This window comes from Vollenhovia emeryi, unplaced genomic scaffold (genome assembly GCF_000949405.1).
Source record: "Vollenhovia emeryi isolate VEMERY1.0 unplaced genomic scaffold, V.emery_V1.0 DF939174.1, whole genome shotgun sequence".
Lineage (NCBI taxonomy): Eukaryota > Metazoa > Arthropoda > Insecta > Hymenoptera > Formicidae > Vollenhovia > Vollenhovia emeryi.
The window spans coordinates 945,308-971,602 of record NW_011967192.1 but is presented as its reverse complement, the minus strand read 5'-3'; the positions used below and the strand labels follow the sequence as shown (position 1 = coordinate 971,602).

The 26,295-nt window shown below is 42.1% G+C and overlaps 1 protein-coding gene across 5 annotated transcripts in view; it reads left to right on the top strand.

The window, feature by feature from the left end:
- LOC105563582 (homeotic protein antennapedia) overlaps nt 1-26,295 on the top strand; it is a 113,677-nt gene that overhangs the window by 61,838 nt on the left and 25,544 nt on the right. The window contains exon 1 of one of the 5 annotated variants that reach the window (XM_012015281.1): nt 5,602-7,048. The exons of 3 other annotated variants lie outside the window; for them this stretch is intronic. The gene's annotated coding sequence lies outside the window, so the exon portion shown is untranslated. Of the gene's footprint in view, nt 1-5,601; nt 7,049-17,138; nt 17,751-26,295 lie in introns of those variants that run through there. One more of the 5 variants, XM_012015279.1, reaches the window with a different exon arrangement.

Sequence of the window (26,295 nt, the reverse complement as noted above, 5' to 3'; positions counted from 1 at the left end):
ACCCACAGATTCACTGCCTGAAGTTGTAAACACCTCTTAACTATATGGAGATAGTATCTCGGTTTCCCTCCTCGTGTGCCCTAAACTGTTACGTGGGTGTTGCGACTATCATTAATTAGATCATCATATGATTGCGACATGCATCATATCACGTTATTTTTAGTTCATGTGCCTTATGACTAAAATACAATTTGTATAAATTACCCGTGGTGAAAGAGCGAAAGCAGCCGTTACATTTTTGCTGCAAATTAATTATATTTCTAATATAATAGCATGGCACGTAAAATACCATAGTTAAAGTGCACGCACTGTGTATCGTAATAATCATTTTGAATTAAACTACAACAGTGTAGCTAGATCGATTTTCCGCTATTTAATTTGCATATCGTGTATGTTATATTTGTTAACGCTAGAACGACACCGATCGATACACCGCCGCCTGCTTGTAGTTCAGCGTTCACCTGAACAAACGGTTTACATATTCATCAATGCTTGGGTCAACATTTGTCGCGCGGCGAAGAAATTTCGCATTTAAATGACCTTGCCTCGCGGCAAGTCGAGCGCGGCATGGCGGCTTCTTGTCCGTCGTGAAAATGTGACGTTTCATACGTGTATCGAGACACATCGCGATTTATGCGTCCTGAACTTGACTCGTTTTCGAAACCGGTTTCACGTTCTATCTCGCTTGGCCGCGGATTATTCAATCGATAACTGTTTCTGAATTTATACATATACTCACTGAATTTTTAGCGACACTTTAAGCGTGATTTATCGATTGACACGTAATGTGGGAAAAAGATGGCATTGATATGCTGAAAATACGTAATATTACCAATTATTTCAAAATACGCTTAACATAATTGCTACGGGAATATTGCGACAAGTGTATTTGCTCTAGACTGTTGATCACGTCCATTAAAATGTTAATTTTCCGTTAATATAATTAACAGTTTCTACGAATACAAGAACAATGCGCCTCCGGGGAAATTAGGAAAATAGTTAAATATGATAAATAATAGTCGTTAGCGAGGGCATCCTTCCTTAAGTGAGATTATTCATTTCGCAAAAATAGAGCGTGCCCTGCTAAGGTAAGAAACGGCAGCACCGAAACAATGAGCTGATGCGCTCTCCGTGGCTGTAGATGGTGGAGACGTGGAGATATAGAACGAGAGAGACAAATAGAAGGAGACGGTGAAACCCACTAAATCAATACTCTGCCATCGCTCCAACTCTGGCTCATCCCCTCGCCTACCCCCTTAGCCCACCCCCGAGTCGTCAGGCCGCTTCTCTCCCGGCATCCTCCTTCACCAGCGTTTCTCGGTTCCGTTCGTTCTACGCCACCCTTCGTTCCACCCCCGTCATGCTCTCGAAGCGAAACTTCTCTGGCTCCGCTTCCATGGGCTACTCCCGCAGAGAGTTTCCTCTACCATAGGGCTGAATTCTCCCTTATGCGTCAGTATAATCTACCCGATGCTCACGAGATGTCCGTGACGCGTGAAAAACGTATATTCATACATGTACTCTCTTTTACAGTTATTTCCTTTATTTTCATCTATTTTCTTCCCCGATGAGGAATCACAATAATGGCGAGTAAGATTTTTTAACGCATCTCTAAACTAACGTATTTTTATTTGCGATAAATAACAATTACGTTGATTTCCTTTTGAAAACACAATAGAGGAAACGGCAGACGTTCTTTATCTTTAGAATTTATGTATTATTTTTCCGTGCGAGTCATGTATGCTTTATGTCGCGCGAGGATGAGGTAGAACATCTTGTTTAGAACGTCTTTATATAAATTGAGCTTTAAAATATTTTGCTGCTGGTCAACAATTAATTAAATATAATACTCGAATAAAGTTTAAATATTCGGTTTTAAACTTTGTAATTTTAAAACGTAATTCTCGTAAAATATTTTAGAAGCGACTGTCGACGAGCTTCACTCTGCACGGATAACGGAAAAGCGATATCGCCGCGTTGGCACGTAGACTGCAGATCCAAAAAGATACTTGCGTGGAATTTTAATTTAAGACTACTTGAAAACGACGAAAACTCTAACAATTTTATGTTCTTTTATGTTTCGTCGGTGATAAAATATTGTGTTTTAACAATTTTATTGCAAATTGTATCCAAATCTTGCATCTGATGATTAATAATTGTTCACAAAATAGAGCACAATGTTTTCCGTTATCTAATAGTGTTTTTTTTCATATTTTTAACAACATATATAAACAACTTTCAAGATGCAGCTCTTTTTAGAATTTAATAGTGCGTCGCTTTCGTCTTTTCACATATTTAATTAGGGGACGTAAGAATTCTACTCCATTTTGTGCCAGAATATAAAATACCGAGGGGGGAACCGCTGAGGGCATTGCGGTGTACAGATTTGCGGCATTACTGGGCATTACTAGGCATTTTTTGGACATTAAGCCTTGCTGGGACATTATAAAGATAAAATAAGATTAAGATAAAACAAGATAAATGAGATAAAATAAGATAATAAGATAAAGTAATGCCCACTGGGCATTAGTGGCGATTGGTGTACAAGATTTTGGTCGGCGGTTTCCCCCTCGTAAAATAACATAAAAAAAGATCCGCGAATAATTGATTATCGGACGATACAACGAGATGGCAATCGAAACTTCAATTCTTCAACCACCACGAAGCTCTGTTTATTTCACGCGGACATTACGCGCTTTATCAACAAACTGGGTCACGTAGTTCTGGTGGCACACACTTCGCGCGACTATCCCCGAACCATTTGCAAACGAATGCTGAGCATATCTACGATCGTGAGATCGTACAACTGGCTGCGTGGCCTATGGAAGAAGTAGAAGGAGGAAGAGATTACTGATTGTGAGAAGGGGCCCGCGCGCCCGCGTATGGGCGTCTGCGTGTGTGCGACTGCCCAAGACGAGGGTACGGTAGTAGCCCCAATGCGTCTGCAATCGAGAGCTAACTGGACAAATAAACGGTTGGCTGCTTCTTACTGCTGACGATATCGTCTTCGCTATATTGATGGCGACTTCATCATACGTCCCGACTTATAACGTTGGAAATGTACAGCGAACTTGGCCGTAAATTTGCACAGACTATTATTCTTATTTGGTAATATCATTGGAAGACACAAATAGTATTTAATAACACCAGTAGTTTAAAAAAAACATGATTTCAGATTATTTGATAAATCCAAATCTGGGACCGAAACGTAACGTGTATTGTTTTTTAAAATAAAAACATTGGCCAGTATAGGTCGTTTAAATCTGATATCGTTGATCATTAGAGGAACGTTCGAAGAAGGTATTACCTTTTGAAAATGTTGCAACTTTGAACGAGAATCTTAAATGCCGGTTTTCGAATGAAATTTGTCGCGTGTATGGTATAAACGGGTGTTCAATAAGTAGCTCCATCTCGACTAATAACGAGGAAAATCCTGCTTTACTTGCTGCTTTTAAAAAGAATATCAAGTAACAAAAAGTCCAATTACACGGCCGGCAACTCCTGCTTTGTTTCACGGCCGCTGCCCGTTGGTTTATGCCCTTCCCTCTCTTTATCTACTTTGCTGCCGTTCTTTAAATTTCTCTCCTTGTTTTTCTTTTCTTTCCTACCGACGTGCGAACTTTTGCTGCCTTGGTAGCTGCCTAGTTTGTGATTTCTCGATGCTACCTCCCTACGCTCTCAGCACTCTCTACAACTTAGTGTCTCGTTAATTTCTTGCGATCCTCAAGACGATTACCGCACTTGTCCGAAAATTTAGCGCTTTCGATGTCCCTTAAATCTCTCGCAGTGAGTTAAACTTGCAATAGCAACTCAGCGTTCCGAAAATACGCTTTCGTGCATACGTCATAAATTCACGTTCTTTTCTTATACACTATTTTTACTTGGAAATGTGATTTTGAAGAAAAAACTTTGGCACATAATTATTCCCAAGCTGCATAATAAATTTCCGTGGACACCGATAAAACATTTCTTTGTCAGCAATTTGTATTTAATATTACGATTATACAAATTGTGACGATGACGTAAGATGTAAAACTTATTGATTGGTACGATTATTGTGCGGCGCGTGTGCGTGTGTGTGCGCCGTTATAAAAAGCGTATGCTAATAATATGTAATATTTCGACGGAACAAAAACCCCGATTAATATTTATAATGTAACGCACTACTTGTGTGCGCACTTTATGTTCCGTATGTTTCACCGTAGCGCGCAATAGCTGTGCAGACCGCGTAACACCACCAATTACCATGTTCCGTGATGAGTCGTAATTGAATAATCAGATTGGTCAGATTTCAGTCGGATTTACTGTTCTTATTGACGAACTACTCTCATGTTTTTGTAATCGGTACAAAAGCAGACGGCACGAGAACAGATCGTTGTTTGCAGTATCAATTTAGTAGTTTCGAGAAATGAAAGATTTTGGTGTAAAGCTGCATATTTTGATAATAAAAAAAATATTAACATTGATAGATTATAAGAGCTGTGTATGCTCCGCAGCCCTGCGACGCATCATCCCCCCCGAAAAGATTTCTGAGCGTTCTCTCTCCGGGTTACGCGATTCGATGCTGGTAGTCGTCTGATAGGATTACGACTACCGTCGAAAGATTGACGGTCGAATCCGTCAGCAGCTTTCTACGGCATGGACGGACTTGGGATTTTCTGCAATTTTCTCCGCGGCCTTCGGCGCTGTAGGCCGTGCACGTTCCGAGGCTCGAAAGCTCGGCATTCAATTCGAATCGCGTACGCTCGCGGTTGATGAAAGCTTGAATGAGTGGCACGTGGATGCGATGCGCGCGAGCACGGCGGTTTCGTTAGCGTGAGCGATGCTATTTTGAGCATTTCTGGGGATTAAAATTAGTTGAACGAAGAAATAGATTCGTGATAGATATAGTTCTTGGCTCTCCCTCAACCGAATACATGCACAATAAATTAAATGATTAAACGTAATTCAATACCTTGACGAAAACAACTATCGTATATCATCCTACAATATGAAGACAGAAGACGAAATATATTATGTCCCAATTTTAATACGCATCGGCTGTCATTGTCACCACCATTAATTTCTCTCAAGACTGCTGCCAGGATTCTTAATTTAGGACATGACCCGCCACTTGGTTGCAAACGTAAAAATATACAGGCGTATAAAACTTTGGAATTCATTCAGCATTAAATTTTGATATTATCAAAACCATTCAGTTGGTATTGCGTAACTTAACAAGCAACGGAGAGAAGGCTGATCAGACGCAATCTGCTGTCCTTGTTGACGCAGAGAGAAACGGCGTGACGGTATATATGGTAGACGCCTCGAGAGTGTCCCGCGGTGCCCCTCGAGTCTCCCCGTGTGCCGAAGACGGACGCAGGGGAGAAGGGACTTGTCGTGGTGCTGTACACAACCACCACCGATGCTGGATCACGGGGGCGTCAAGAGAAGCGAGAGCAAGGAGGTAGACCAAGGGGGATACGGGTGTATCGGGGGAGTGAAGCTTAACGCATGTGCACAGGGCGCTTCGCGTCGCGGCGCTCCGGTCCCGCCGGTCGGAGGCTGCGAAACCGAGCGGGCGGAATTCGCGGATCAGAGTCGTCGCATCTCTCGCTTAAGATATACATCACCGCGGCACCGTCCGCGGTTTTCCATGGGTATCGGCGAGCCGAGAGCCGTCCCGACGCTGGCCGACACGCACCGAGCCCCGCTGAGGACTGTCAATCCTGGACGGGATGCTGCGCTCGGAGTACGCTCGGTGACGAATGATATCGCCCGAAATTACGGTCTTTCGTGCTACGCGACACACGTGCGGTACGCCTTCAAGTGCGACTACGAGCCCAGAGGACCTGCGCTGGCGAGACGACCGTGCTCCGGATCGGCACAACGATCGAGTTCCAGTTAACAGAACCTGAAGGATCGATATTTATTTTCTTGCCACTCTCATTTGAGGAAACTTCCGGGATCATTGTGCTTTAGCGCGAGCAGCATATTAAGCCGCATACTAACGAGAGACCATCGAATGACCAGAGGGAAGTGCGATATCGCGGGGAGCTCCTCGCAGATAGAAACATTCTCGTCTGTATTGACGATTCGTACTGCTTCATCATTCATTTCCGCGTTGTATCTTAACCGATAATAAGAAGCCGACGAAATTCAAGTTGGAAAACGGAGCTCGACCCTGTGCTAATATTAAAGAAGCGTTCGAGAGCTACGTTTTACACCGTAGATCCTGGATGTTGTAAAGTCAATGTTACATTGCGGCCCCATTGTGTACAGTGCGCTGTTCATCGACCTCGCGCGAGCATTACCCTCGTTATGTCTTAAGGAGGTCTAACCAGTAACGCAAGCTTTTGTCAGCAATTTCACCCGAGTGAAGGAGCAACGTGGACGAGGATAATTTCGAATGACCTGATCCGTCTTATGTCGCGCTAAGTCGATCGCTCGCTTATTTTTTATCGTTATTCATCAGCAAGCAGCTTTGTTGGCCAACAAACTATTGCGATTTAGCAATATCCTCTTAAGACAATCTGAATACGGAAGGACTCGTAGCAGCATTATTCGGATCGAAGCTGAAGTGCCAAATACTGTAAGCGCCCCAAGTATCTCGTGTGATTCCTGCAGTTCGTAGGGTTGTGTGCAAAGGTATCGCGGGGGCAAAGTGAGGAAAGGGTGATGGTGAATGGACTCACATGGTTACTCTATCCGATAGACAGTGAGTCTGCTCGAAGGACACATGGTTCGTCGACGGTGTTGGGTTTTTCTGATCCCACGCAGTTTCCCGTCGTACCTGGCTCGGTGACTGTTGGCGAATCTGTTCGCTCTTCGTGGACAAAGACTGCCGAGAAGGTGGTGTGTGAAGGGAAGTACCAGCCACGACGGGGCCCAGCGCCGGGGCGGAGACAAGGCCCCCGGTGCAGGGAAGAAGCGAGGCAGGGGAAGAAGTCGAGTTTAGCGTAGCAGCAACGGCCCTGAAACGACAGGGGAGAACAACTACCCCCTTCAACAGGGGGGAAACTAGAAGGCGACCTCGCCGACGGAGGCGACGGAAAAAGAAGCGACGGAGGTGAGCGGGTAGTCAAATGGCTTTAACTGCATCTTGAATCGTTGTTAAACATTAACGGTGCTACGCTCAATCGCAGGAACCGATTTTATTCGAGTGCGAATCGTACGTGGATTGAATTTTAGTGGAATTTCATAAATATAATAGAAGGTGCGTTTTATAATTGTTTTCTATTGGGGAACGTAAATCTAACTTTTGAGATATAACAATTCGACGTAACTCGACAATTTACATTGAAAATGTTTAGATACGGTCGATCTAGCTTATTACTCTTAAGAAGTACTAATTTTCTATGAAACGTGCGCTTGGCAAGTGATAAAATTATGATAAGTCGCGAAACATATGAGAGATAATGGCGACATTTCAATTAATGTCGGATCATAGTATGTAAAATGCTTCGAGCATCACATTACAAAACGTATAACGGTCGATCACTGATCCCGCCACAATTCGTTATTCACTTTCTGCTTATTCATCACAATTTACATGACCATCGATACGGGAAAGAACAACGAAGTAATGCCAATTTTTTAAATAAAATCTAGGCTCTTCCTTCGTCTCTAATCATTTAATGATACACTCGTGTAATTCGCATTAAAACGATACTACTCTTGTCGGTAACGACTGATTTTCATACAGTGCGTCAAGTAAAATGCACTGAAGCAATTTGTAAACGCGATTGTTCAGTATAGTCGAAGATTAGGTTTTTAGCAAGATTAATGAGGCGAAATTACGTCTTCTGCGAAAGCTGTTATCAAGTCACGCATGAAGTGTGGGATATCTGCACCGCGTGCTTGAAACGTTTGGCGATTCGCTAACCACTCTTAATTGTAATTGATGATACAGTAGATTTCAAGGCGGCTTGTGCGGTCGATGCAAAAAACACAGATTCCAATATTAACTGCAATTTATCCAAGCTTCTTATAGCGGCCCGGTCGCCGGTGGTCCTTTTAACCATTTAGTCCTGGCGTTCTACAATGCGCCGCAATTCCGTTTTTCTTCTGGTGCGTCAACAAATTTCATCGACGTGCCGATCAAATACTTTCAAGACGTAGTACGTGAGAAATTTCTTAAAAAAAAGTCTAGGATATTCCCTTTCATCCTTTAATCGGCCTAAGCAACAAGAAGACTCCCACGATAGCTTTTTAATACTATTACGTCGATATATTATAATTTATTACTTTCACTTTACTTTTAAAGTAAAGTGCTCGCGTATACGCCGATTTAAACTTTGCTATACATTTCTTTTAATTACTTTTGTGTCGAAATTATTTACTTTTAATAACGAAATATAACACAATCCATACAAATGACGCCTTATCCTTCGAAAATTATGAAAAACTACTGGTTTTAAAACCAAATTTACAATGTGCTCTTTGTGCCTAAAAACATTCTATTTTGTAGTCAATAAATACGTTTAAAAAATTTGTGCAAGTTGAGAAATTGTATATTATATTTGTATAATCGTACATTGTCGACAAGTTTTTTAAGCGCTTTGATTTATTTATATAAAATAGAATGTTTCTAGGTGCAGAAAGCGTATTGTAGATCAGGCTTAAAAATTTATTTGATTGTAAGACAAAACACCGCCCGAGTCGAAATTTTGGCCCCATGTTGAACCTTTAATTCTATTTCATAGTGGTAGACATCGTACCCGAGACAGTAAAAGAGGTCGAACTGCAAGTACAAGATTTGCTCCTACTTTAAAACTGATAGTGTAAGAAATTTCTACTTTTGTCAATTTAGCATTAAAGTAGGTCCTTTTAAGTAGGAGCTAAAGTAAATTTTTAGAATTAAAAATTCAAGGGAGGAGTAGAAAAATATAATGTCATCAAAGTAGGTTATTGCTGGTCTATGTAGGTGTAAATTATTCTTAAAAGTGTCACAATAGTACCACAATTTCGACTCGGGCCATCTATTTCATTGGAAGTCGCATAAATATTTCATTGTACTGCGCAAATTGATTGGATTCTTATTTCCAATCGGCCTGGAGAAACATAACATCGACGACAACTGCTGTACGATATTAACACGTTTTTCTCCATATCTTCAACTGCTGACATTGCGACATTTCTCTCACCATGTTATTTTTTTCCGCTGAAACATCGGCGTCAAAAATGGGCTTGGGGTACGACGTCGATAGAATTCTTATCCCTAAAAGCAACGACGCTGGTTGGCCGTGGGTCCCCCTCGCTCGTATTACGTCCCTTCCGCTCGCGACCGAAGGGAGGAGGAAGAGGCAGCCAGTACAGGGGCAGGCAGGCGGGGGGATCGTCGAGGCAGGAAATGAAGGGAGTAGTCTGGGGTGATAGGAAAATTTGATGGAGGGTGGCAGAGTGACAGGAGGTAGGGGGAGAAGGGGATGGGGAAGAGGAGCGGAGGGCTATCAATGACGCGTTAGAGCACGTCACGCTGCGCAATGCATCTGCCGCCATATGCCGTCATATATATTATCCTGGCGATACGTCAATTCGGCCGCTGATCATTATACTGATTACCGCAGCACGCAAACTACTCCGCATGTGTGGCCGTTCTCATGAGTCTGTTATTAATAAGCACGGTTTAACTTTCGATATCGGGACATCGACGGACGGCCGGGCGAGACGGGGCCACTTGTGTTCAGATAACTTCTGTGCAACGTGTTGATCAGTCGCTTAGGACGTAAATAAATTTCTATCCTCCTGGAGATAAATCAGCTAGTCGAACAGCGAACTAGATAATTCATATTGGGATAAAAAGAAAGATACGTGTAATTGTTGAAAGAAAGGCGCGCAACCGTGCGAAATATGCGCAGGCAGACCCGCAGCAGGATAATAAGACGAATTGCAAAGGGAACAGGAAGAGACATGGAGTACTGAAAAGAAAATGCACGAACGAATACCTAGCCTAAGACATAAATTTTGATATTATTTACGATGCTTCGGTTATCTAAGAAAGAGGAAAAGGGAGAAAAGGGATCGCTTTCAACGTTGACGCAACCAACAATGTGCTTTCACGAGATTTTAACTTTCTTTTTCGGTCCACAATGACGCAAAGTTTCCTCGATTTCCTTTGGACAAGCAGGAATACAAAGGACGAAGTTAATACGACAAGCGAATAAGCTTTCGCCTATCCCTTGACCTCGCTTCGCTTCTCATTTTACTTTCGTGCTATTGCATTCGAAGATCTCGTAAATTCGCTCGTTATTACTTAACGATTGACGAATTTGTAAACATGTTGAATTGATAGTCAGAATTCGCATTAAAAGATACATGTGTAAAATAAAAAATAATCAATTAGATTGCGACTGACAATGGAAAAATTAAAAAAAGTTCCCGGAAATTGTTTCGATACCTTCGATCAAAATTAATTTTTATTTTAATACAATTTATAAGAATGTATTCGTACGGTATATAGTCAGAACAGGGAGGATTAATACAAAATTTACATTACTTACATAAAATTTAGATTGCTGATGAATATTATTTCTCTCTTTTCTCTTTTCTTAATAGTATCTATGTATAGCTTAAAACATGATGTAGTTTTAACAATATGCTTTAACATGAATAGTTTTAACATTTTATTTTAATATTCAAAGATAGAATTTATATTTATATTTAGTTTATATTTATTTTTCTTCATAAAATGTTTTGCAAAAAAATATTTCAATCGTTAACTTCTGAGGTATAATTCTATGCGAAAAAATATTATTATGGCTTCGAGATAAATTTTTGTTAAAAAAATTTATATACACAATATTTTACAATTTATAATATCGAATTTTTATGCAATTTGTTAAGAAATGAAATAGGTATGTCTGCTATGAATACGAGAGCTAAAGAAACTAATTTTGAATCGTCAAGAAATATTTTCAACTTTCTGAAGCAAATGTTTGATTCCATGTTGAAAAACCGCCCGGTTATAGCGGGTTTGCGGGTCCAAAGTACATTTTTATTCTGGGATAGAGAGTGAGGCGTATAACGCAGCCGACATCCCTTGTTATTTCTCCTATTTTCCGTTGCGATAAATCACGAATGCCGACGGACGGACTAAGGAAGTAGGGCCAACACGGAGAGAGGGGGATCTCGTTGCCGGACGCAAAACCAAAACCATAGCGGCGGAGAATGTCAACATTCCCGGCAATTTATAGAAGGCAACATTTTAAACAAAAAAAAATATCGCCGTTTATTTTTTTTTTTTTAAAACAAATTCGACATCTCGGATTTCTATAAATTCGGACGAAAAAAACTAACCAAGCTATCAGTTCGCCGGTTATTATATTATCATAAACGTCCATGTTAAGTGCGATTTATGAAACAATTTCCCAGGAATTTTTGATCGCTGTAAGCAAGTATGCACGAATAGTTACGTGATCGATTCCGTCGCAACGCGGTTGCTATTCGCCGTGGTGCAATTAGTGCACCATACATCACGCGGGTAACAAGACACGGCGCCCCGAAGGCGTCGCGTGGAACACGCGGAAAAAAAGAGAGGACAGTAGGAATAAAAGGAAGGGGAGGGGGGGGCGACATACGGGGGCGAGATGGTAGCGACGTGCCGCTCATCGTCTCGAACGACGTTCTTCACGAACAACTCCTAACTTTTTCTCGAGAAAGGGGTCGGGGGGCAGGGACGGGGAGAGCAGAGGATAAAGTCTCCCCTCATATCCTTGCTTCCGTCGCTTCATCTCCTTTCTCGATTTCTCTACTCTAGTTTCTTCTCGGATGCGCCGTTGTTGCCAGAAAACCCGCACGCCATTCATCTTGCGACATCGGACGAAAATAACACGAATTTAAGAAGCTCACGCTCGTAAACAATAAAGGGGATGTGCGCTCCCGTTACGTAAGAGCGTCTGGAATGAAGAAACTATCTATGTGTGGAAGTGTTATTTCTCTATTCCAGCGAAACTCAATTAGTTCCCGAACTCAGTTATTAGTATTACTCGCCATCGTAGAACAATGCAAGTATTGAAGATATATTTGCTGTTACCAACACACTCGTAATCAGTTTCATTTAAGTAATGCGATTGAAAATTGCGGCGTGTTGAATCGATAGTGTGCTAATAGTGCTAACTTTAGGGCTAACGTTCTAATAATTTTTTGAGCGAGACACGTTTCTGCACTTGCATCCACAAAAAGTACTTTCTATTAGATTTTGCCATTTTTTTCACAATGGCAGAGCTATCGTTAAAAATGTTACCGCTGTACAATCCAACAAAGCCATTCTATTCTAAAAATTAGCGACTTTTTCGATGTATAGGATTAAAATGCATAATTTTATTGCGTTTGTATCATTGGAGATTAAGATGTGCAAATCCTCTGAACGTGAAATCAATTCAGAAATGTGTGATACCAAATGTTTTATCATTTATCATATAGACCGATTGTTACATTCATAAACGGGCATGAGCGCTCCTTTTTTTTTGCGTTTTGAGGAAAACCCAAGGAAAATGTGTATAGAAGGAAAAAATGCGAGAGTGTCAACAGATTGAAAAATACAAGTGAGAAGCGAAGAAATATGGCGAAAGTGTGCGAGTACTTCTGAGTTAAGAATACGTCAGAGCACGTGGCTCAGAAGATCAAGAACTGGTGGAATACACCTGGTATGTTCTCATGAATTCGCTGCCGTTCCTCACGCATCTCTTCTCCCCTCCCGAACTTTACACATGTAGCCAACAACGTTCTGTGTTCGGCGCGTCTGGATCCTGCGCGGGGCGCCGTGTTGAGCTTGTTGGTTATGCTAATGGTATTCGCACGCATGTGGGCTGTAGTACCGTGGAAACTCATGCACGGGCACAATGCCGTCCCGATTTGTTACTACAAAAGTCACGAAGCGTGACGTAACGGCGCATTAAACACACCGATGTCTCAATAAGTTACGCGATCTCAATTGGCGACCGAAATATGACTCGACAATTATGTTTCTTTAACGAGACCGAACAATCTGCGTCAGCAATCATTGCAGTTTTTTTTTTTAATAAAACTCGTTTGGCAAGATTGTCATTAACTACCTCGTGTGTATGACTGCCAATAGATTCATTATAAATAACTAGAACACAACGTTCGAACTATTTCTTTCATCGAATATAATAAAATACTCTTTATGTGATAATTGTAAAAAAATTCCGTGGGTTATTTTCGATTACGTTGATTTCCACAGAAATTAGACACGGGACTATTAACAAAATGCTTTTTACAATTAGTTAGGCTTCTTGCAGAGTGTCCGAAATCCCCAGGGTATTCTATTATTAATCGAGTTAATTTGATGCGGTAATGATCGAAATACTTACAATAGACGATAGTCCTCCGTAAGAGAATCAGCGTAATAAGTGGGCCATGGGGAGTCGTAGGGATACTACCAAGTCCTTTCCTCGATATATACGACGACCATTTCCAACGATTGAGGGTGCTTCTGGTTACTTTGTGCGCTCGTGTGTAATTATAAGTCACTTCTTTCGCAGATTTCGCGCCAATCGATTGTCCGGACTAATTGTTATCAGATTAGAAAACCTATCGTTGTTCTTCTTCGTTTACTACAATGATACGTCGTATTAATATGTTAAAATCAGTTTTGCTTCAATTTAATATCAGTTTTATTTCCAGTATATCAGTCTATACTAAATTGTTACAATAATTTTACAAAACGAGACTGAATCTTGTGCAATTATTTACGGTATTATCGTTAACGAAAATCAATTATAAAAATATATAAAAATCAGTTTCGTTTCAATTTAATGTCAATTTTATTTCCGGCATATCAGTCTACATGAACTTTTAACTTTAACTAAATAATTTTACAAAATGAGACAAAATTTTGTGCAATTATTTACGGTATTAATTATCGTTAGCAAAAATCGATTATAAAAATATATAAAACACTCAAGTTCCTTTAGAGACTCACCAACGCGTGGCACAAAGAGATTGCACATATTAACGATCGACCCTCGATCAAGGGGCAATTATTTTCCAACTCTTCTGAAATACCGGAACGTATCGATCGGATCGATCAACGAGTCAGGAGGAGCGTATGGTTGATGTGCGTGCGGTTACGTTAGAGGTCGGCTGTTCGAAGTTCGTCGGCAGGCAGGATATCATCTACGGTACCTCTCTCGTTCCTCTCATACAACGTGCAAGAGGGAGCGGCTACGGAACAGCATATAATTATCGGTACCGTAATGGCGATCATAAGTCATGGGCGCTTCTCTCCCTCACCCGGTTCCTTCTCTTCCCCGGTTGGGACTGCGGGTCAGCCTGCGGGTAGAGAACGAATGCGGATGAGAAATGGAGTCGATTGGATAAAGTCATCACTTCGCCGCTCGGACGCAGGCCAACTCCATTTTCTTCGAAAAAAAATTCCCACCCTCGTACGATCTCGGACAAATCTGGGAACGCGATTCGAGAGATTTCTATTAATAGGTGTTGCATATGAATTATGAAAGAAACGCGGCACTTGATTCGGTCGTATTCAAATAATTATCTTTGACGTGGTAGAGTTGACCGAATCCTCGACACCGTCCCCGCCCGAATATATTCTTATAAATTAAAATTAATTTTAATCGGAGGTATATCGAACAAATTTCCGGCAACTTTGTTTTTCTAATTTGTCAGTCGCAATCTAATTGATTATTTATTACTTTTCATCTTACACATGTATTTATTTTTCATAATACTTAATATTAATGCAAATTTGCATTAATATTAATTATTGTCGATTAACACGAAGGATAAATTGCTCGGTTTTGTAGGATCCATGCGTCTCGTATATAAGGTCAAAAGTGACGGCCATGTTAGTAAAGTCACATTCTTCGTACCTCGCTCACCAAAATGTCAGCCTGTGGATGTCAGCCTCGGACAATGGCGGTCCGTTCATTGGTCGTCAATTATAAACCCTCAGTTCTGGGATGTGTTGGTCTACGCACATACTTGTTCATTCACGAGCACGCACACGCGTGTTTCGTTATGATACCTGTCCTGTCGAGCCGGCCCTTTCGACTGCCGGCTGACATTCTTGCGTTTCAAGGGGCCGCGACCTGGTCACGCGTCGATAAATGAAATCAAGAGGACAAGAACATAAAGCATTTAAATATTTTACGAAATGTAACATATCTCGAACCCTTTTTGCAACATTTGCGTCTTGAAAGCAATGGTTTTGCGTTTCTGTAGTGAGACTCTTCTTGCCACGGTTGCTACGGCGCGTGTTCACGCTACGATGCGAAAGTGGGGTGGTCGGGGAGGAAATGGGCAAAACTGAAGCCGAAGTATAGGACCGGAAAGAGCACCGTAGAGGGGACGATTTCGGGCCGGTGGGGAATAAGAATTATGATTCGTCCGCGTCGGTGGAAACGAAAGGGGCCAAGTTGCTTTCCCGACATTCGTGTGTACTTCTATTTTCGTACCTTTCAAATATTTTTTCACATCCCTTTCCCACCCATTCGCTTCGTTATGCCTGTCCTCTTCGATTCCACATTGCGCGCATTAAAATAAGCGTTGAGACCTAACGGGGGTAGCGAAGAGGCCAGGAAACGTGGTTTATTAATCGGGATTTTATTCGTAGCGATATTCTCGGAGGTAATTTCAATTCGCGTCGATACGGGCTCGCGTTACTTTCGCTTTCGTGCAAGGCACACGGTGCCTCGATGTTGTCACAGACGGAGGGGGGGGGGGGACTGTCCGAAGAGGGATGGTGGAGCGACTAGTCAAGGGAAAGAGCCTGTGACACGGAGAGGGAAGGCGGGGGTTTCGTCACGATGGGTGGGGTTGGTTTCAAAGGGGCTTTCGGGGTGGGGTGCGCTGACAGCTCGACGCTCTCGTCCGTTCCACGCTCGACGGGAGGATACGCTTCTCTGCACACATTCACGTCCGCCCGTACACGCGCGCACACGCACGCGCGATGCTCGCGGAATTGGTTAACGCGTGGTGGATATCCCGGCGTTCCGTCGCCGTTCTGTCCCTCTTTTTTTCTCTCTCTCTCTCTTTCTCTCACGCGCCTTCTCTGTCGGTTCCTCCATTCTCATCTCCCCTCCCCCCGGCACGCGTGCACGTGAACACGCACACGCATAGTTCACGTCTGCTGCTCGCTTCTCCGTGCCGCGTTAGTCACGTTGTGTAGTCTCTCGTTTCTGTCTGTGCTTCTGCGGAGTCGAAGGCCCTGACACACGCCGACTCGTGCGGGCCGCATCGTGCGTCTCGTTGTCATCTGTCGCGGCGGATCGGGAGCGCGAGGAGTCCTAGCGAGTTAACGCGGCGAGAGTTCATCCGCGGTCGCGATCGAGAAAAAGAAACGTGCGGATGGACGTGGCGATGGCCCTCCTTCTTTTTCGCGCGCGTACGCGAAAGACCCGCCGGTGATTTTACAGATCGCGCACGGCACTCTCGCGCGGAAGAGAGGCGCAAGAAAACGCGCCAAATTTGAACGATTTGAACGGTACGAGTGTTGCGCCGAGGAGTGCAAATGTGTGGTCAAACGTGTTTCACAAGTCGAACACGGTGAACTCGGCGTACATTAAATTTGGATGTGTGTGTGTGTATATGTGTGTATGTGTGTGTACTTGTGTCACGAGATGACGCGAACCGATCTGCGCTTAAGTTCGCCGGGAAGTTTTCGAGAAATATAACCGCACACGAGAAATTTTATACTCTCCAAGAGGCATAAAATAGATGGTAATGGCACTACGGTCCAAGTGGCACTCGAGCCTCGTCTAGATTTTGCCTCCGACAACCCGAAACCTTTGAGGTTCCGAGTCAGGATTTGTTTATCGGGTAATAAAAGGTTTGTCAGCCTAGTATTCAGCTCCCAAACTGAAGGGCCAGACTCCAAAAGACTGTACGTGGCAGGTGCACTCTCGATCGCCACTTTCCTCGTGAGAAGTGGCGTTTGAATAAAAAAAACTAGCGGTGTTCCCGATCGGATTTGAATTCGGATCTTTTCGTTCGTTCGTTTACCAAGCAGCGCACATCTCTGCGCCACACGCTCCAAGGCAGAACTCTTTTCGTTAGACGCACAGCACATGAAGGAGCGAGGAGATGGACGTTAATTGATCAGCTCGGAAGATCCAGCGAGCTGCGTATGTCTGAGAATTATCGACTCGTCGGATCGATCACACCCAGCCGATCGCTCGCTTCAAATCAGCATCGCGCGAAGATCGCGGCGGATAAGCGTTTTATTAGGCTCTCCGTGCACTTCCTGGATTTCGGTCGGCGACCACGCCGTTACCAGCACACGCTGCGCGGTCGGCCGGTCCGTTACATCGGCGTGCGCACCAGGACTAATTACCGTCGTCACGCGGCCGCATCGCGATGCGAATCGCCTAAACGCTGGCGCGAAATTCGCTCGGCGAATTCTCTGAAGAGTCCTCGGGCGCGGTGTACCCGCGACACGAAAGCGTGACGAGAGGCCCCGACAAATTGACACCTGTGTACACGTAATTGGCACCGTTTGCACAGTCTGCCGACAGCCGCCTATCGGTTTTTCGCGGTTGACAACGACGCGGGACCGATAAGGACGCTCCGGCCGCGACGATCGCGTTCGGCGCGCGTAATTGCCGGCCTGCTTGTTATTCGTGCCGCCAGTAATGTTAATTAGCTGATAGCTGGCGCGGAGAAGAGGCCTGCCGCGCGCGCGGGAGTACGCGTCGGATGGCGGTGGTGTGCGTAAGTCGCAGACGCGTGAATCGACGATCTTAGCCGCGGCAAATCGAGGAGTGCGAAGACGGATCATGTGGAGAAAGGTATGTTTGCCGCGCGCGTCATAGCGAGCTGTTTGCGATAGATCGTGGAGCTACAAAAGTCCACTTAACTAGACCACGGGCCGCTTGACTGTTTAATAAGCAGTGCCCGCGAGCGCTCTGATCGTTCTTTAACAATTGAAAGATGGGCCGTGTGTTACGAGTAGTTTATCGATCAATGTAGCGCTCAATGGACCACTCCTGACACTTTAATTTGCGATTATTCAACCTTCGAATCTCTCGGAGAAGCTGTCATATGTGTAGTCGCCCTGCGGTTGCGTTGGGCGGGTCAACTCCCAACATTTGGAATGTCGAAGTAAATGTCCCACTAAACGCGATGCCCCCCACGTATTATCGCGGATTAAGATCTTAAACTCCGGACGCTTCAGATCCGGAAACCGATTCTGTTAATGGAGGCGGGGGAGAACGCACAGGTAGGACTCGGTAGAAAGAGCATGACAGGTCACTCGGTTACCTGATGAGATAAGAGAGTCATCTCGTTTAATAGTCGACCTGGTCCGGCTTTCCGGTTTTTCGTTTCGTCACGCACGCGATCCTCTCGTCGTTCTATCGGGGAACACGACGACGATCGAACGATAAAATATGAAGCTAGACGTGGTCTCGATTATAAACAAAATCGATTACAAACAAATTGACCGGGAGATTTTCAAGTGCCGTTAAGTGGCTGTGTTGTTACAACTGATGTATAATTACATACGGTATGCAATACAAGACATTTCGATATGGTATCAGGACCCTAGGAATATTTAATGAGCCACGAACCCTTCGATCTGACGAGGGTCACCGGCAAAGATTAATCTTATCGTACATAATCATCTTCCATTGTAGTATGAAAGGTTCATACACGATTACGAAGAATTAAGTAACAGGATTATCCTTTTTTTTTACACCAGTGTTCACATACGCGATGCGCAAAGCGTGCTGTCTATTTACACGCTGACATTTTTTAAATTTTCGTCCGTTTCTAATTTTTATTAATCAACGTGATCACGAACCACGTAATTTAGTTTATTATACTCGCTCCTTATTTATTCAGGACAAAATATTCTCTTGTACGAACCTCTTTGTTTGTGGTTTTAATTTAAATCTATGTCAAATGAATAAAATATAAACCCGCGCGTTTTTGACGTTTCTATTTTTACCGCGTTTTGAAAAATATGTTAGGATGCTATTTCCTTTTCTGAATTAAGTTCCATATATCCTGTCTACCTTTCCCAGATAGCGAGTATAAAATCCTATAGTATAGAGGGATGATTCGCGACACCGCGACGCGACGGGAACGAAAGACGCTTCGCTGCGTTTCTGATTTACTGGCTGCGCAGGTATGAGGTTAGCGACATATAGTGTAAAAGAGAAGCTTGGTACAAGCGTGAAGAGGAGCAGAAAGCAAAAGGGGTAATCCCATACGGACGGACGCGTTGGTATCGTACGGTTTAAAACGGTTGCACTATCTCGTTCTTACTATTTCTGCTCGCAATCGTCCATCATATATTTTATCATTTTAATTTATGATAACATTGCCCTTAATGTACGAGTATGCCAATTCTCTCTATTATAAACTGACATTTAATATTTTCATATAATTCTAAAACTAGCTCTCTCTTCGTCGACAAAACCTAAATTGCAATCACGTTATAAATTAGTAAAACAGATTCCGAAAGCATTTGATGTTTTGCGAATATAAACTTATATCTATTTATTAATTTATATGATCTTTTATTATATAAAACGTTGGTATTATACGATTTAAAACGGTTGCACTATCTCGTTATTGCTATTTTTCCTCGCAATCATCCATCATATATTTTATAATTTTAATTTATGATAATTACATTGCCCTTAATGTACGAATATGCCAATTTCCTCTATTATAAACTGACATTTAATATTTTCATATAATTCTAAAACTAGCTCTCTTCGTCGACAAAACCTAAATTGCAATCACGTTATAAATTAGTAAAACAGATTCCAAAAGCATTTGATGTTTTACGAATATAAACTTTTATCCGAGGGGAAAACCGCTGACCAAAATCTTGTACACCAATGCCCACTAGGCATTATTTTACCTTATTATTTTATGTTATCTTATTTTATCTTATTTTACCTTATTTTATTTTACAATGCCTCAGCAAGGTCTAATGCCCAAAATAATGCCCAAAAAATGACTAGTAATGCCGCAAATCTGTGCACCACAATGCTTTCCCCCTCGCTTTTATTCATTTATTAATTTACATGATCTTTAATGACATAAAACGTACATTGCGATTAAGTGTCGTACATCTTAAAATGACGCCATTATTTCTAGAAATAACACTGCTCAGGCGTATCTTCCGAAATTTAAGAAATTTTCCTCTCGTGTTCTTGTACGTTGCTGCCTCGAGAAGCTTTTGCAGAAGCGCATATATCAATGTAGCGCGAATTAACTATGCTCAGGACGAAAGGGTCGAACAGGGGACGACGCGTGGATCATTGAATTACTTCGGGTGCAAAATGATAGACGTTACTCGATACGAATGATGTTTCTAATGACGCCGTGCGGTATTTTCAAGCGTGATAAATCACAGCGTCGGCTCGTAAACCATAAGGGAGTCGATATGTGTATCAATGTGGGCCGAGGCGCGATGATGAAGGGGGTACGGAAACGGGAAGAGTCGGTGCCCACGCTAACGTTATACTGCGGTATGAATGGAACGCTTTTGCGGAGGCTGCCTTATAGAAGGTGGTTAGCGAAGATATTTATTACCCTTTGAACGGTTATCGGCACGCCGTACAGCATTCCATTGTGAAAAATTGTCAGCGCTTTCATGGGCGCAAACCATATTCTTTTCGCTTCCCGTTTCTTTTCAAAGCTCGAGGCGAGGATGGTATTCTGTGCAATCGCGTCGGAGATATGTGATAAGTCTTCAACTTGCATGTTATTTCCGAAAAAGATATTTTTTAAATGTGTCGCCGAGCATTGTGTTCGAGTGTGAGTTTAAACACTTAAACTTCAATAATTTGATTTAATTAAAAGTAATCTTGAGACAATTTCCATTTTGACCGGTAATTTGTCAAGTATTTATTGACGTTAGTGTTTCTAAGTTATTTCGCGACATTGATAATTTGGCCCATTTGATTGCAAGCTCGACCGCGCACGTTTAAATTATCATTTGTTTTCAATTGCCGTGCGAAAATGAAATTGCCCAGCATCACATATATTGACCTTTGCCGCGCAGGGAGCAGCGATTATCTCCCACGGTCTTCCGATTTAATTAAGCACGAGCTTTAGCTTCACCCTTAACTTTCGATATTAGGCCCGCGGCGTATCTATCGGATCGGTCGAGTAGACCCGAACTCTCTCGCCCACATACGCAATACGGCATACATATATCGCGTGCGCGCATCTTCGCGACTTGGAGTAAATCGGTATAGGCGATCTCGCTCCCAAACTCCGGGACTCCGGTGGGGTGAGCCACCCTTTGTTCGCGGCGTCGGATCTACCGGGCTTTCAGGCACCCCGCCATCCGGCAATCCTCCGTCGCTGAGCGTCGCGACGCTCCCTACACCACCCATCGCTCTATCCTGCCCACTCTCCGTGCGTTTGCCCCTACCCTTCTTGCCGTTCGCTCGAGGGTGTCTGCCACGGCCTTTGTGCTCTTGTCAACTTGTCAAACTACCCCTACCGCGTGGCCCCCGTCCCCGATAGCATCCAATACCGTGTCCGTACCGCTGGCCCCTCTACACCTCCGGCCAAATCCTCGATCTCACCCTCTTAGGACGGGCACCCCACCCGATGTCTTCTTTCTCTCTCTCTCTTTCTCTCTCTTTGCTTGTTTTTCCTTGCCTGCCGTTTGATTTCTGCGTCCGAGACATCGACCGTGCGAGGTAAGAGCAGCTGCAATTTCCGCCTTTCAAGGCATTCTCCACAACAGTTTCTCCCGACAATCGCAGCGAGTTTTTACTCGCAAGTTGCGACGCGTCCATTCGCGCTGTGAATGTACAAATTTCTATTTTCATATCTGTCTTTCAAACGAACAGACGGTATCTTTTCCACTAATTGTTAATATTTATATAGGCTGTTTAGGAGCAATAGCGCGCACATGACGTTATAATTTCACGAATTGCAAGGGCTCGGAAAAAGAGTCTCGAATTTATTACTATTACAGTACGTTAATACATAAACACGATGGTTCTAATCTTCTACATATGATAATCACGAGTGCTTACTAATAGCCGACCATTATCATCAGTAATTATACGCTTATGAAGATCTACGGCGCAATTCTGAAACAGACTGATTATGCTTTCTATGCGGATGCGCGGTATCTACGTGCGATCAAGATTTGTGATAAAAGTCGCCTTCTTATTTCCTAATTGTATAATATTTATGCACTTCTATTCTTATCTTATCTCAAGAAATGTGCACAAGGACGAAAGCGTATACACACAAAAGCCTAAACCTTTTGCTTGTAATGATCATTATTATCATATCGCTATATCTCTATAATGCAGCAATTAGTAAAGCGTTACATTTTACAGGCTTATACACAAATGTAATCTACACCGAGGATGGTTTTGCAACTCTATCTCATTTTCCCTTCGTTTTTCTCATTGCATTTCTCTACTGTATGTGGGAAATCATCACCGCATTATCGCACACAGAGAGAAAAAAATAGTCATTTTTGGACCCAACCATATTTTTATAATTCCTCCAACGTAATTTATGGTTGACCTAACAATATTATAGTTCTCATAAACACAATATTGGTCCATGCAATTATAAAAATATGGTTGGGTCCAAAAATGACTATTTTTTTCTCTCAGTGCAGCAACATTTGTAAAGCTTTATCATTGTTATTTTTTCAAAGTTCTGAATCCTCTTTGTATCTTACATTTGTATGTTGTGTGCACGAATTTTGTAAATAATAAATTTTGTCTGAAATAATTTACGGAATTAAATAAAAGTCGCGTTCCAGCCAATTTTTTCCATCTCAAAGTTCATTAATTCCGATTCGTTGTCGCGCCGACGATTTTAATTCGAAAGTACGTCGCGTATTTTCTCGGCTCGCGGCCGTAATATAAATTACCTCGAGATAATTTCAAAGTTGTGCCGACAGCGCCGGGTGCCGTGGGCGACGATGCCAAAATTTTTCAGTAGACACGGTCAACTCCCGTGCCGCTGTTTATTTTGACATTCCGACATTCGAGCTGTACATATGCCATACAGTTTATTTCTGCGCCCATCATCTCATGCTCTAAGTTCGCATATCTACACGTATCATCTTAACTCAACGTTCCCCTCAATTCCCCAACAGTTACTCATAAATTGTTACAAGAGATAGTCGCGTCTTATTGTGCGAGAAGAGAAAAAGCCGGTTAAATATTTATTAAAATTGCCAACGTTTGTTTCGCTTCCGCTCTCGCTCTCTACCACGTGTATTCACTCCGATTACTATTGTGCGAGTGCAAGGTGTTCCACCTGCGGATCCCTCGATAATTGCCGGTCTTTCAACAATAGGCGTTTTACTTTAAACGCTGCCCTAATAGTCTCTGGTGTGAATGGGATTTAAAGGATGCGCAAGGCGTTGCCGAAATTTCTGACGCGCCATGTACAGGTTGTCTGTGTTGAGAGCGGAGGAGACATACGGTGAACAAAACTTCAACCCAGGATGTATTCGCGCAACGTCTTGAACGTGCGAGTGTGTTGGTTGATTTATAGGGTGACGTCAAAACTTTGTACTCTCCGCCGTGTCTCGCCGGCCGTATAGATACCCCCTTGCGCTTGCGACGAAATAAAGGCTCGGCTTCGTAATTTCGAGTTCGCTGTCGCTATTGTGCATGAAGGCACACCTAGTTTGCGTGTATGTGTGTGCGCGCGCGTGTCTGTGTAATGTTTCTGTTTCGTCTCGATAAGATAATTTATGTTGCCAAAGATCATAGTTGATAATTCTGAAAATTATTGAACTTTTTCCGTGGCCGTTTTTATATAAACTCTCTCTTTGCTACCTTATCTCCTAATATAATATAATACATAAACTTTAAAACCGTGTTATAACAAAGGGTTCCCTTGGCGTTATGTAGTCACGTGCAGCTCTCGTCTCATCGGTCACCCACATACACGTAAATTATGAATTATCCGTGCGTCTACTTTTCCCATGTTGTCCCTCCGCAAAGTAACTAGTTTACATCATGAATCTTGATTATCTAATTTAAATCAGGGGAAAGTATGATGTCGCGATAAGAGAAAATGATCTATGTTATAAAATAAACTGTGACGACCGATCACAAGAAGTTTCACGTTAGAGAAATAATTATTAAGTTTTTTTTATTGAAAGTTAGTATTTTAAAATAAAGTATATTGATTCTCAAACAAGTACCTAATTTTTTCAACTGAAGACATCTCTTCACAGTGTTTCTTTAAAACAATTGATTGAAGTACGTGAATCTATAGAAGTGTTATTCGAATAATTTAGCATTGAAATCATAGCACACAGCACTTCTAACATAAATTTATAATATGTAAAATTATTATAACTAATATCAGGTTAAATCTTTTGTGTTAAATGCAAGATTGCGCGTAACGTTCCGCCTGGAAATTTAATTTCGTTCCGTCATATGGACACGCGATTATCTACATTTAGGTTACATCTCACTCGACGAAACTTTTACGAAGTTCTTTTAGAGAACTTTTACCACTTTGCGATAGCATCTGGTTGCGAGATAATTCAACCTGCGTTAGACTTACCGTTAATTAAGTGAAATCTGGAGTGATTAACCCTCGACTTCTTACTCAGCGCACCTCAAATCAGGAATATTTGCAGGCTGTGGAACGACACTCCTTACGCGCGGTAGTGTATCAGCAACAATCTCTTCCCATTCGGAGAGAGTCGTAGAACCGTTAACAATCTCTAGTTTGCGCGAGAGAGAGTATGTCGCGAGATGAGATCTCGCGAACAGTTAATTTTTACCGGTACGACATCATGCGTTTTTATTAACGTACTATTTTTTCAACGTCTCCGCGCCTAAAATGTTAACAACACCGGAAACTCCGCACAACTGAAGCAATCTCGAAAATAGAGCATTTTTACCCCTCCGCAGTTCATAAATTTTACGTAACAACTGATCATTGTCCCTTTCGAACGAGCTTGACAAACCTTGACTCAAAAGAGAAAGCCGAACATCCGGAATTCCAGCAAACGGACAAAACCGTTTCGTGCTATAAATTACGAAACTTATAAATTACGAAAGTTGCGTAACAGGACTCTCGACATTTACGACATCTATCGACAAAAATTGTTGAGATGAATTGCTATCCTTCGAGGCTAGTAGATGACCGTAGAGGATGTCGAGTATCCCGTGGGGAAAGAGCTCTGCAGAATTGTGAAAGTGTATTACCTGCATTTCACCTGTTTTCTTCCAGCGTTTAACAGTGTTCCGATTTGTTGCTTTTCACGTTTTATATATTATATTAAATGACAAATAAGGATATACAGGGCATAAGCAGGTATTTTTGTTATGTATTAATTTTTCAATATTTGTGTAGTTAATAATTTTATATTATTAATACAAAAATATCGCAGATATTTTTGCGCCTCTTTTATTTATGGATTCTTCGACAAGTTATAGTTGAACTAATTCTGTAGGAGAAATATTAAACTCAAGCATTAAAAAATCATTTTCTTTTTAAGTTATACGACGACCAGTTTTGTTCGAATGTATTAACAAGTGAAGAAAATTAAGTTAAAACTCTAACGATTACAGTTGTACGTATATAATATAAAGAATTTATTTAATATTTGTGTAACAATATTTCTCTCGTATACAACTTACAAGCATTTTACAATTGCTCAGTGAATATGATTCTGATCTTTTTAGATTACAGAATATTCGACTAATTGCTTTTAATAGGTTAGTAAATTCCGTGTAATTAAAACAGCACTATATGTTAAACAGGAAGCCAAGTTATCGAAGCTCGTTTATCACACCGCCTCTTGCATTCTTAAAATCACTCGCTTGTGTTTCGTCTTCACGCGCACACGTTGTAACCTCGCAATATAGATATAATTAATGCACGCAAACATCACGTGAACGATACTAGCATATTTGTATGGAAATTAAAATCTCAACAAGATGAAAATATTTATTCTGCACAATATTGCGGTGCATATGTACTCTGTGTTATATCTGTGCATCCAATAATGCGCGATTAATGCAAACGAAGTTACTTTAAATGTATTTTGAAAGCGATATACATGCGCAACATACATACCAGTGAATGCCATGCGAAGTGTTGCCCAAAATGACTTACAGTGTCCACCGACGACACTTTTAACGCGCGTGCCATGCTACCGTTTAACCCTTTAAATCGTGAGTGGTCTTTTGTTCGTACACCAACGTATCTCTGTATCGGCATTATGTGGATACACGAATACAATCTCTTGACTGTTGAAAATGTGACGAATGCTTCTATATCTTGTACTGTTTTCCACGTGAAATTTAAGTGGACAAATCACACGGACGTATGTTTCTCACATCTATGTGTGTGGCC